This window comes from Canis aureus, chromosome 1 (genome assembly GCF_053574225.1).
Source record: "Canis aureus isolate CA01 chromosome 1, VMU_Caureus_v.1.0, whole genome shotgun sequence".
In the NCBI taxonomy this organism is placed as follows: Eukaryota; Metazoa; Chordata; class Mammalia; order Carnivora; family Canidae; genus Canis; species Canis aureus.
The window spans coordinates 34,841,845-34,855,584 of record NC_135611.1 but is presented as its reverse complement, the minus strand read 5'-3'; the positions used below and the strand labels follow the sequence as shown (position 1 = coordinate 34,855,584).

At 37.8% G+C, this 13,740-nt stretch overlaps 1 pseudogene; it reads left to right on the top strand.

The window, feature by feature from the left end:
- The first annotated feature begins 1,688 nt into the window (after window positions 1–1,688).
- LOC144310232 (small ribosomal subunit protein uS11 pseudogene) lies at window positions 1,689–2,214 on the top strand (annotated as a pseudogene).
- The last annotated feature ends 11,526 nt before the right edge of the window (window positions 2,215–13,740 follow it).

Genomic DNA, 13,740 nt, shown 5'->3' with positions numbered 1-13,740 from the left:
ATCCTGGAGACCAGGGATGGAGTCCCACGTCGGGCTCCCAGCATGGAGCCCGCTTCTCCCTCTGCCTGTGTCTCTGCCCCTCTCTCTCTCTCTCTGTCTCTCATAAATAAATAAATAAATAAATAAATAAATAAATAAATAAATAAAATCTTAATAAAAAAAAAGAATAGCAAAGGGAACTTACACATGAGGCTTGTTTTGGGCAGCAGCAAGATGAATGGATCCCCACACCTGCCCTCCAAATCTTGAGAGGCCCTCACTAGGCTCAGTCACATATACTGTGCAAGTGTTTTCGACATTGCATCACCATCTCAAGGCTGTGTCCTTGGAGCAGCCTCTGGGAGTGTGAAAGGCAAGCTGATCTCACATTCCATGGACAGGTGAAGGGAGTGAAGAGCCTTGGGGTGCCTAGATCCAACTCACAGGTCAATTGGTGGTCATATCTTTTTGACCGTGTTCCTCGACAAAAGCAACTTTTCAGTATCTTATTGTCCTTAGCTTACCCAGCCTAGGAAACTCAATTCTCTGAGAATCTCTGATTCCTTTTAGTGGAGATGGAGTCAGAAGTCAAGATCTAGGGGCACATTCACTGCGTTAAACATCATTGTTCTGAAGTTCTTTCAGTAGACAGAGCTAGGAAAAGTGCATGTGTGCGTTTATCTGTGTGTGGATACATACATATATTCAAATACACATTTTAGAAATCATGAGTCCTCATCAATACCTCCAATTGCAATCCATCCTGTCAACATACTTTCTTGCCTTCCACAACATCATAATGGGATGATGAAAGATCCTTCTGGCTACTCTGTGGACAATGTACTCCAGGGTAGACAAGTGTAGAAGCAGGAAGGCCAATTGGAAGATATTGTAACAGTTCAAGGAACAAGGGATGGTAACTCAGACAAGAATGACAGTGGTGGAAGTACTAAGGAGTGGTCATACTTGCATTTTTAAGGTTTAGGTTATAGTGTAAGGGCAGGATATGCTGTGTGAGAAAAGGAGAGAGATCAAATATTACCCCAGAGATTTAATGTGAGCACTGGGTCTGAGCAATGACTCAATTGGAAGAATTTTCAGTGAAATTGATTTGACACTTAAAAAAAAAGAAAAAAAGCCCTATTTCAGTAGGATCCATTTAAGATGTGGAAGTGAACACAAGTTCAAGATGACCAATGAAGTCTCTACAAACCCAGATTCTTTCATTAGGAAAATATTTGAAAGTCAAACACTTACATACTTCCTTTACCCACCTAAAGGAAGTGTTTGGGATACACAAATCCCAGAGGGGAATCTGTGCAGCTGAGGAAGATGCCTAACATGAACAAGTTCTGGGAGCAAAGCAAGAAAACAAGCCTGCTTTCCAGGCATTCCTTTATTTTATTTTTTAAAATTTGTTTTATTGCAAAGAACACTTAACATGAGATCTACTCTACCCTCTTAACAATCTAAGTGTACAATACAACACAGTTACCTGGAGGTACATTGCTGTACAGTAGATCTTTGAGTAATTCCCTAACATCAGAACACATTCAATGTACATTCCAAAGAAATTGCAAAGAAAGCAAGAATCACATTGCCTAATGACATATATACACCCTATGTATGACAATCACAGGGGAGCAAAAGGACTCATCGTCCATCAAGAATATAACTACTTTCATTTTCTGGTGGCAGAGTCGAGAAGACGTACAGAAATGGCTCCTCTCAAGGGGAAGGAAAGGAAGGAAAAATAGGTCATCAGCTTGGACCTCATGTAGTTGAAGGAGGAAATGTGTTTGGTGTCTGCTACATCTTTGCATCCTTCAATGACAGTTTTGTTCATGTCTCCAGTCTTTCTGGCAAGGAAATCATCTGCTGTGTGACTAGAGAGATGAAGGTGAGGCTGACCTAGATGGGTCTTCTCCCTACACTGCTGCCATGTTGGTTGCCCAGGATGTAACCCAGAGGTGCAAGGAGCTGGGCACCACTGGCCTCCACACCAAACTCTGGGCCGCAGGAGGAAATCGAACCAAGACTCCTGGACCTTGAGCCTAGTCAACCCTCAGAGCCCTTGTCCACTCAGGAATGGAGATTGGGTAGATGGAAAATGTCACCCTCGTCCCCTCCAATAGCACCCACAGGAAAGGGGGTCACCATAGTAGCCATCTGCGAACAGGATTCCTCAAATTTTTGTTTTCTGTGAGTAAATTGCCTTTGTGTAAGGAAAAGTAACAATATGACTACTTTCATTTCTTTACGTTTCCCTTAGTCATGTTAACAGACATGCAATTTCTACACTGAAGCTATCAACGCATGTTTTATGATTTATTTAACTTTTAGTTCCTGCTTTTATTTTTATTGAGCATTATAAGAGAAGCATTTAAATGTATCTGACTATTCCTTGTTTGGGATTACTCATGTCATCTTTTCATAATGTGGACACTTGCTTTTGCACCCCCACCCCTGAGAACCTTCCAAACAAATAAAGCCTTCCAGAGTGCAGACTTCACAACTCTTATTATGCTTTACCTTATTGCTTACATCCTACCTTACTTCAGGATAGGGATGTGTTTCAAGTCACATAAAGAAAAATGATTAATAATTTATCTACTGATTCATTTGATCCTTTAACCAGGCCCCAGGATGTCAAATCTAAGGCCGCTTTCATAGATGAACCTACCAAACACAGTTTGATCTGCTTCCTTTACTATGGACATTGCTCTCATGAATGAAATTCCACAGCAATGGCTGGATAGGCATTTGGATATAAGTTTATCTAAACATCCACACAATAGCCTATCTCAAACCCAGAGAGGAATCCCAGCTATCCATGTTTCCCAGGTCCAGACAGACAGTTCCAGTGGGTGATGACACCTGAGGAACAGCTTCCTATCTGTTCAGTCTAGAACTGCATACTCCATATCTCGTGCAAAATTCCAAAGCTCTATCTGAAAATTCTGAACACTGCAGAGCTTTCCTTATCTCTGAGAGCCCAGGGGCCTGTGGAACCAGCACTTCCTGCATGATGGGAATAGGAAACACAGCAAATATGATTTATTGAAGATGTTTCATGCTGTACTTGTGCATCACCAAACCCCACACTGTCTGCACAATTGTTGATCTCCCCTGGTTACGGAAACATTAATGTCTACGATGCACTCGCCCAGGAAATGGTGTGGAATAGATGCTGGTATGTTGACCTTCAAGCACTTGAGAAGCCTGATTGGGCTAGACCGATAGGAGGAGGAAGCTGAGGCAAAGGAAACAACACAGAACTTAAAGGCAATTGTTTCAAAACTGCAAAGTCTGTGGGAATGTGATTTTACGCTTGTTTTCCCATCACAGCTTTGTTCACTACATACTCCTATCATTGCCCCTCTGCAGGAGATGATCTATTTACAATGGCATGGACCTGGAAATTTTAATATTTTATCCAAGAGAATGCTGTTAAACAGATCAAAATTTGAACCTCTAAATCCCAAATATGACACACATATGGGAATAAAAAATAGGATTCTTATGCTGGAGAAAGGGGGCCTCATCTTGCACCTCACAGCCACTTTTTCTTGGCATTGTGTTAGCAATTTCCTGGTAGCAATTCTCAGTGAGGTGTTACCTGGAAGTCTGCCAAATCGGTCTTATGCAATTTGTTACAATGACTGTAGGTCACAATCTTTAACTGTTGGCAGGTGCTCTGGGCTTGCCCTCACTTGAGGAGCCCAGCTAATCCAGTTTGGTATAATTCTTTTCTGTTGAGTTCTTGAAGATCCTCTTATATACTCTCTGGACCAGAAAAATTAGCTAGTGTGAGCTCAAACACTCAAATCTCCACCCTGCTCAGAAGGTCAATTTCTGAAAGCTGAGAGATCTTTTGAGAGCTCTTCACATATCTCTGTCTGTTTTCGAAAGATTTTTCAGAGTATTTGTGAAAATGAAGGGAATGTCACAGGCAGCAACATATTGTCAAGGGTTACCTGACTGCTCCGTAACTGTAAGTATGAGTCAGCTTGGGTTGCTATAACAAATACCATAGATTGAGAGACTTCAATAACAGATGCTTGTTTCTCACACTTCGGCGGCTGCAAAATCCAAGAGCAAGGTGCTGGCCAATTCTGTTCCCAGTGATAGCTTTCTTCCTGGCCTGCAGAAGGCCACCTCAACAAAAGAATATTTGTCACCTGGGAAGGTGCCACCTTAAGCAGTTATGACTTCCAGAAGTTCAAGAGCAGCAGAATGTTTGTTGTTCTTGGCTGTGAAGCCGTAGGGTGACATGCAGGGTATTCATTCAAAGCCCAGGATCAAAAGATAGCTTATGCTGCAAAAGCTGTTTGTGACACAAACACTAGGGACAGGCTAGCCCTTGAGGCCCCTTTCACTGTTGTGTCTACCCAAGTTTTGTGAGTAGAGAACTGGGAGAAAGGGATGATTGTTCTAATTACCTGGGGCTTCTGGGTCTCCCTTCTGTTCAACTATCCTGGTGCATGGAGATGGCTCTTCATCCATGGATTCTCTCACTATCTCACCCTTTGGTGAAGGGCTCTGCCTTCCTGGCTATCATGTTGCCTCTCACTCCAGGGCTGCCTCCTCACCTCAGAGAGGATGCCCCTCCAGGCTCCGACTGGCCTTGTGGTCGCTACCTACTGTGTTTGGAGATTAAGAACAGGAAAAAAAAAATCAACACAAAAAGATATGTTACCTGTCCCATGTTCCCCAAATTCCCAGGGTGGTTGTATTGTGACATCTAAGCTCCTTTAGATTTTCCTTACAACTGAGCCAGGATTATTTTCTTCCAGTTGCCAAATAAACACTACATGGGGAGCCTCACTTCTCTCCAGTTTTATCAGACTGCCTGCCCCACTCTTCCATGCTAATACTAGCTATGGCAAATGACTGGGTTATCTGTTCTTTTGTACTTTGTTTGCCTTTTATGATTAACTTTTATCTTAAGCAAGTGCTAACTTTTCTGTAAAGAGCATTTCTTCCTGCCAGGTCACAGGATCATTGTATATTGGGGAGAAATAAAGACTTTTTATTACATCTCTTTTTAAAATGTTTTAATTTTTATTAATATATAGATAATGTAACCGGCTCATTTCTCTAGGTTCCTGTCCTTCTGTTTGGAGGACTGTTGATTTTAAGTGATCATAAATAACAGAAAGAATGGCTATGGCTCACAAAAACAAGTGATTACCAGAAATAACCTAGAAATGCTCAGAAAACTTTCCCATGTGCTATGTTTATGGCACAGAATTTATTATTCAAAACGCATGCCTGTCTTGCAGTCTAACCAGCCTCCCTTAAATTTTCATACATGGGAATGTCCTTTCTATGACTTAAAAAAAATCATAGGCCTATAGTAGGGAAAAGTTGAGAAAATATCTGAAAATACCATAACTTTAACATTTTAAGATGCAGTTGGATTTTATCAGTGGTCAAATCACCTAGATACATTTGAATAATGATAGCACGTATATGTGAGAAACTTATTTGGGCTACAGGCAAAGCTTTTGTGACACACATATTAAGCACTTGAAAAATATTGAAGAGGTTGTCTTTATTACTCTTTCTATATTTTTCTTACTCAAATTATTTTTTACCATTAATTTGAAAACACATGTAAGTCACACAAAAACATCCTGAGGTTTATGCCCCCTTTTATCTTCACATTTATTTGAACATTTATCTGATGGCCTGTAGTATAATTGTATGGCCCCAATGGTCCCTGGAATATTTAACAACAGGCTCTGTAATTGGGGAACTCTCAAGTTTGCTTTCTAGAAATTGTTCAATCAATGATGAGTGTCTGAGATGCAGAAAGGTCTAAGATAGTGGTTCTCAAATACTCTTTTTGCCCTAGAGCCCTTCCTACAAAGCCAGTCTTAGTCAGAAGCCTCAATGTAAAACATATTGTTGTGGAGGTGTGCTCATTGAGGAAATGTCCTGAAGCCTCCCTACTCTCTTATCCCATAGAAGTCTCTGGAGAACATCAGGGAAACCCTGGTGCCCTGAGGTGCATAGTCTGAAAACATCAACCCTTCCACCAGGAGTCTGGCCATTCCAGTTCTGCTAACCCTGGCTAAGTGATATCTAGCAAGTCCCATTTCTAGTTTTAAATGTCCTCATCTGTTTAGAGAGGAGTTACAGCCAGATCTGTCAAGACCTCTGTTCTAAATTATAAACTCCCACTTATGTCTTAATACTTTTACTTTCTTTTAATTTTCTAAGAGGCTGAGGTTCTCTTTCAAATAGGGTCTGTCTCCAAAGAGACAAAATCTCTGTGTGTTCCCAGGAGAGGTGGGCACCCAGGAAGCTGAGTGGCAGTGCTGCTCTGTGGCTGTTGCAGGAAAAAGTCACTGAGAATGAGCCTAACTTCAGGAGAATCTATTCCATGAAAGCCAGAAGCCAGCTTGGAGTCCTAGGAAAGAAGGAAGCCATGTCAGAGGTATACTTCAAGGTCATGACTGGAGAGCCAATGGTGGAGAGCTTGGGTCTCAGCTGGAATAACCTTCAATTCCTCAAGCACCCTTCCCCTCAATCCTTCCTATATTTAAATCTTTCCCTAACCAAGGAGAAATTGTTCTGCTACCTGTGAACAACCAACCGAGGACAGGAACATAAAGCTCTGTCCTTTGAGGAGCTGTCTGGTAGCCGAATTCTTACCTTTAATAATAGTAATAGTAATGTTAATATATTCTATGTACCAATTGCTATGCATAGACACCTCACTGTAAGCCTTCGCTATATTCATGACTTTGATTCTCAGTTTATAAATGAAGAAAGAGGCAGAGGCTAAGCAGCGTCCTGAAGTCACAGTGTTAGTAAGTGTAGAGCTCTAATTCAAACCCAAGCCTGTCTTATTTACTCTCTTCTTGCTCTTCTGACCCAAAGACGGACATTATCTCTGTATCTACACATGGGATTCTCTTTTGCTTTTGTTAGACTCCAATCAGTTATAATGCCTTCCTATTCTTCACCCTTAAAATACACTGTTGGAGACAATAAGCTATAGTGAAAAAGGGGAATTCTGAAGCCATAATGCCTCACTGTATATTAGCTGTGTAATTTTGGATGAGCTATTCAATCCTCTCTGCTTCTGTTTTCTCATCAGTAAAAGGAGGTTAAGAATGAGTCTTACCTCAAATGGTTATTTGATGTCGAAAGTAAATAAGACAAAAGACCAGAATCTGTTACAATAGTGTTTGAGTGTATAACATATACTCAATGAATATTATTATTACTTTCCTCGCTTATAAGAAATACATTCTGCACTGCCTATGTTGTTGAGCTATATTTGTAATGTTTGTGCCTACGGTTATCTGTACCAGCAGGGACTGGCAAGGTCAGCCAGTGGGTGACCAGCAGGGTCACTCTGTCAGTACCACTCATCACAATGTCACATGAAACCAAATACTCACTAAATGCTGTGAGGGTGATTGTCTTAGTCTGTTCAGGATGCTATAAGAAAAATACTATAGACTGAGTTATTTAAACAATATGCATCTATTCCTTAAATATTTCTGGATGCTGAGAAGTCCAAGATCATGGTGCTGAGAGATTTAGTGTCTGGTGAGAGCCTGCTTCCTAGTTCATAGATGGCAGTCTTTACACTGTGTCCTCACATAGCAGAAGGGAAAGGGAGCTCTCTGGGGTTCCTTTTATGAGGGCACTGATTCCATTCTTGAGGGGTCCACCCTCATAACCTAATCACATACCAAAGACCCTGCCTCCAAGTATGTCACACTGGGGGTTGGGTTTTAACATATGGGGGAGAAGGGGACACATTTAGTTTATAGCAACAATAATGGTGACTGTGACACATTATTTTGGGAATTTATGGCCTGAATTTGTCCCTCTGAGGCGAGAAGGAAGGTTGTCATAGAATAGGACTCTTCATGCCACAACTAGTCTTCACTTATCTCCTTATGAAGAGGGAAATAAAGATTCTTGAAAACATCACATTACAACAACCCAACCTGCACTCCTAGGAAAAATGGAACTGTTGTATTGAATTCAACAGATTCTTTTCCATCAAGAAAAAAACTTCATTTTCCTGCTAAAATTGAGTTTGGAGGCCCTTTCTCTTCCTTAGCAGAACCCAATATGTTCAATTTCAGCAGCTACAAATGGTTTACTTGAAACTTGTGGTAGAATTATTTTCTACAGCAAAACTCGTTTCAGCCTTTGTTTTCATTTCACTTCAGGCTTTCACAAAGGAAAAAAAAAACACCTTTAAATAGCCATATTATTACTGCTCTTTTTGTTAATAGAAATAACAAGAACACCACACAACAAACAAAATATTTTTTCACATTCACTTTTCTTGATATTCATGACAACCCTGTGAGGAAAGTAAAACAAACCCATCAGAAAACTCACTTTGTTTTCTCAGCATTCCCAGGTATTAAATCTTTATTTTAGGTTCTTTCCAGTAATATGCAATGTGAGATCATCAATGACATTTTGCTAGATCTTCCTGTTTTTGGACATTTGACCTTTGAATCTCTGTCCTCTTACTCCCAGTGGAATTGTCTTAATTAAAATTGTCTGGCATCTTGTGTGTTACAACAGCCTCCAATAGGTCTTTTTAGCACAGGTCAAAACAAATTGTCACTCATTGCTGTCAAAATCCTGCTCAGCCTTCCAAGATTGAGATTCGATCTTTTGTCCCCCAAGTTTATCAAAGTCCACCATCAGAATTAATGTCCTTGTCACCAAACTCTCATTGTCTTTTACTTACAGATCTTCTCATGATAATATGCGGTACATCTTACTTGAATAATATCTATGAATATACTTGTCTCCTTAGCTGTCAGTAAGACTGATTTATTCAGGTGTGCAATTGCTCAGATCCAGCATGGACCTTCCACTTGGTAGTACTGTACTGTTGCAAGAATGAAAAGGTCATAGCACTAAGATGCTCTGAGATAGTCTATTTAATTTATCAATATCAGCTACTCTTATTATATAATGCCAGCAACATTTGTTCAATATTAGTTCTTCAGAAAATACAGTTTTTATTTATTTGTGTGTTTTGCACTAAGGTCACTTTAGTTGATATAGTAACAGAAATTCTTTCTTGCCCACAATTTCAGGTTGAGTCCTATGGAAACCTGTTTGTAGAATAAATATAGATTTCAAACTGTTCCTGACCTTCAGACAGATGTTTAGAAGAAAATAGGGAAGTTGAATCTGAATTGGGACAATCTCATTCACGGACCCCCCTCAAATTAAGCAAGCTGTGGTTAAGTTGTAGAGTTCTGAAAGGTCATACTTGGAGAGAATTGAGTTTTGAAAAATGGGGTCAACGATAAGAGGATAATGTAATTCCAATTTGTCAGGATAAAAAGAAGTCTGTCTTTTAAAATTGAGCTTTGGAGAGAATCAGTTTTGTCTTAAAGTTATATACAGGAAGCTTCAAGAGAAATTGACATTAACAAAACCAAAATTAAATATTGCTTGATAATTGGCAGGGTAAGTATTATGTGACATTTGTAGAGAAACAATCAGGAACAATCTTAAGGCTCTATTTGATATCTACAGTTGGATACCTATGAGACATCTTATATGTTGTGTGCCCTAGTTTAAGTGAAAAAAAAAAAGAGCATGCATGGTCATTTTTCTTTTGTACATGACAAAAGAGGAAAAAGTAATGAAATTATATGTATATATATATATGTATATATATATATAGAGAGAGAGAGAGAAAGAGAGAGAGAGAGAAAGAGAGAGTTCATTTTTTTAAAAAAAGAAGAATTAACCAATAATTTTAATGGTTAACATCGAAGGTTCATGAGAATGAAGTAGAGGGGACTGGAATAGGAGTGAGATTTCCCTGTTGGTTTTGATTTTTGTACCATGCAAATATTATGCATGATCAAACAATAAAATTGAATTAAAAATGGTGAAGTAAAAGCAAACCCTAACATTAAATAAAAACAATGGAAAAAAAATTAACTATATATCAAACTTATAGCAAAATCACATAGGCAAAATGAATCTAAATAATCTTGAACACAGTACTGCGGTTGTGCATCTTGTATGGGCAATATTTTAAAGATAAGAATAATTGCAAAAAAAATCCTAAATTTTACTTATTAAGTTTGTTATGGTAGTGGTGTTGGTAGAATAATTATGAAATTATTTCTATGTATACTGAGCAAATGACTAAATACATTGATGTTTTGGGAACTAGGGTTCTAGCTGTACTGAGAGAGAGAGAGAGAGAGAGACAAAGACAGAGACAGAGAGACAGAGAGGGATATGACATGAGGGAAGGTGAGGAGAATGCTGTTGGGCTTAAATTCAAGATATCAGTATGAAACAATGATCTAAAAAGTTATAGATCAAATGACACCACAGTATTAAGTGAGCAAATGTAGCACCCATATTTCATCTTCTAAATATTATTGTCTACTAAAGATCAAGAGCTCCTTGTGGAAATAACTGATTCTGGGTTTGGGGCTGGAAAAACACAAGATGAGTACAGAATATCCAAAAAGATAATCAAATACTGATGGGGACTTGACAAGAAGACAAAGAGGATTTTTCCTTTCATTAGTGACAGAGTAAGAGACACCTAATTTATCTTCCTATATTAAATAACTAGAAAACTGGGATATATATATATATCCTGAGGTATATTCCTGAGAAAAAGAAACAAAGACCTACAATTGACCCAGTCTATTGCTTGAAGGAAATTTCTAGGCTGCAGAATAGGAAGAAGGATACAAACAGGGATTGGGAATCTCATTAAATTGAGGAGAAAAAAATTAGAATTCAAGAAGGCCAAGGCAGTCAGAATTTTCAGGGCAAGATACTGGAGAGGAGGCAACTGAGCTCCGATAATTTGGAGAGGCTGCAGCAGAGTACTGTTTTGTATATGCTTTGGAAGAAAATACTTGAGACCAAAGAAAGGAATACTGGAAAGCAGTGGGCTGAAGAATTCCTGGAGCTCAAATGGGGCTGAGAATAATTTGCATTTCCACCAGACTAGGGAGAAGGATCTCATAACACACGGAACATTGGATAGACTCTTCAGAAAGGTATCATCCTTGTAGTATGGATAAACCTACACTAGACAAAAAATTGTTCTTGATCTATACCAACAAAATTTAATCCACATAATGTGATGAATAAAATTGACTCGAAGTACATGCCAGAACAAGTTCTAACAATAGTTACAGGAATACAACAAAATACAGCACTGACAATCTCAAAGTCTAACATCAAATTAGAAATTACTAACTATGCAAAGAAGTAGTGCAATATAACACATGCCTATGAAAAAAGTCAGTCAATAAAAATTTACCTCCCAAAGACTGAGATGTTCAAATTGGAAAAAGTATTAAAGTTGCTATTATAAACATGCTTGATATGCATCAGGGAGTAAGGGAAAATGGTAACATAATGAGCAGAAATTCCAGAGATGAAAATATAATATCTGAAATGAAAAATATACTAGATGGTATTAAAGCAGATGAACTGAAAAAGAAAATGTCAGAGAAATTGAAGACATTAAAATAGGTGCTAACAAATGAACTACAGAGAAACAAAAACTAAGGAAGGCAGAGAAGAAGAAAATGAGAGAGGAGAAAAGGGGAGGAGGAGGGAGGTGAGGGAAGAAGAAGAGGAAGAACAATAAAACAAACAAATGCAACAAGAACAACAAAGCTTCATGAGTGTTTAATAATAGCAAACAATATATATACACGGACTTTAACTTTGAGGAGGAAGAAAAAATATTTGAAAAAATCATGGCCAAAATGTCCCAAATGTATATATATACAATATTATACATATATTAAGTCATAACTATACATATAATTGTATGCACTATGAATTATAATTATATCTATTTATATATGTAAATTTTCAGATCAAGAAGCTCAGTGGAACCACGAACATGATAAACCTAAAAGAAAATTACACTAAAACCCATCATACTCCCATTGTTAAAATTAGTGATAAAAAAATTAAAACAACTAAAAATAAAAAGAAACATTATTAACAGAGAAACAAACATAAGAATTACAGCAGTTTCCTTGTCAGAAACTATGTAAGTTAAAAGAAAGACAAAGGAGTGACATATCTAAAGAACTGAAAGAAAAAAATAATCTAAAATTCTATAGCCAGCAAATATATCTTTCAAAAATGAAGCAACATAAACATATTTTTGACAATGAAAATCCAAGCAGACTTTCACCAGAAAAATAAAGGAAATTCTTTAAGTAGACACAAAATACCAGATAGATGCTTAGATCTACACAAAGGAATGGAAAGGACTAGAAAATGATGTAAATGTGGGTAAATAAAATCTTTCTCATTTATAGTTGCTTTCAACATAATTGACTGCTTAAAGCAAACATAGCAATTGCTGATTAATTAATACACACGGAAGTAAATTGTAGGTTAACAATAGCATAAAGGACTGGGGGGCGGGGGGGATTTGGAAACATATTGTTGCTTAAATTATCATAAGTTCATAAGTTATGAATTATCATAGCATAAGTTCTTAAATTATCTATAAGGCAGTATAAAAATTGAAAGTAGATGGGACCAGTTAGATAGCACACTGTAAACTCTATGCAACCACTAAAAACAAAACAGAAAAAATTTCATAGGAGTCCCTTTGAGGGGGCTTCCACTGATCACATTTGTGGCAAATTTGAACATTGATAGAATGATGACAGTGGTAGCACATTGATTTTTTAAAAAATCCATCAGTTCATAGTGGTATTCAAAAACAAAGAAAGTGGGGATCCCTAGGTGGCTCAGCGGTTTAGTGCCTCCTTTGGCCCAGGGCGTGATCCTGGAGTCCTGGGATCGAGTCCCACGTCGGGCTCCCTGCATGGGGCCTGCTTCTCTCTCTGCCTCTTTTTCTCTGTGTCTCTCATGAATAAATAAATAAAATCTTAAAAAAAAAAAAAACAAAGAAAGAGAAATAGAGGGGAAGAAAGAAAAAAAGGAAGTTGTTTCTATAAAAGAATACCAATTAACTATATGCAGAAGAAATGACACACTTTTAAAAAAACTTGCAGCTTTGCAACCCTAAGTAAATACATGATAAGTGAATAAAAGTTTCATGGAAGAATAATTAATGGATTGCAAAATCACTGGATGAAAATTTTTAGAGGAACTAAATATTTATACAGTTTTAAATTTTTGCTCCACCAAATATGATTTATTAATTACAAAGAGAATTTCTTTTTGAATAAAGAGCCCCAACAGAAATGACTTTAAACAAGTAATTGAGCTTGGTATTCTCTACTAATGGGACTATTATGTACCATTTGATGAGAAGCAGTCAGAAGTGTACATCAGCTTTGAAGTATTCTTACCAAGCAGTTTTAATATGAATCTAATCATGGGGGAAAAATAGAACAAATTCAGAATGTAGCATGTTCTCCAAAACAATTGTCCTGAATTAGTAAAAAATGTTCATGTCCAAAGAGTCAGCAAAAATAAAATTTTTTAAAATACAAGGTAATTGCTCTATATTAAAGGGGACAAAAGAGATTTGACACTTAGATGCAATGTGGGAAGCTGACTGGGAAACTGAGGCTTTCTAAGGATAGATAAGGGAAACAAGGTAATGAGAGACAGAAACCAGAAACCAAGCTGGCTGTGTGCATCTCCAAAGCCTGGGCTCAACTTTTTGTCAGTATTCATGGGTTTTCACAAGTCCCCACATTTAGCTTATTAAAAGAGAAGAATTTTAAACATCAGTTTTCCAGAAGTGCCATTTTCACAATTCACCCT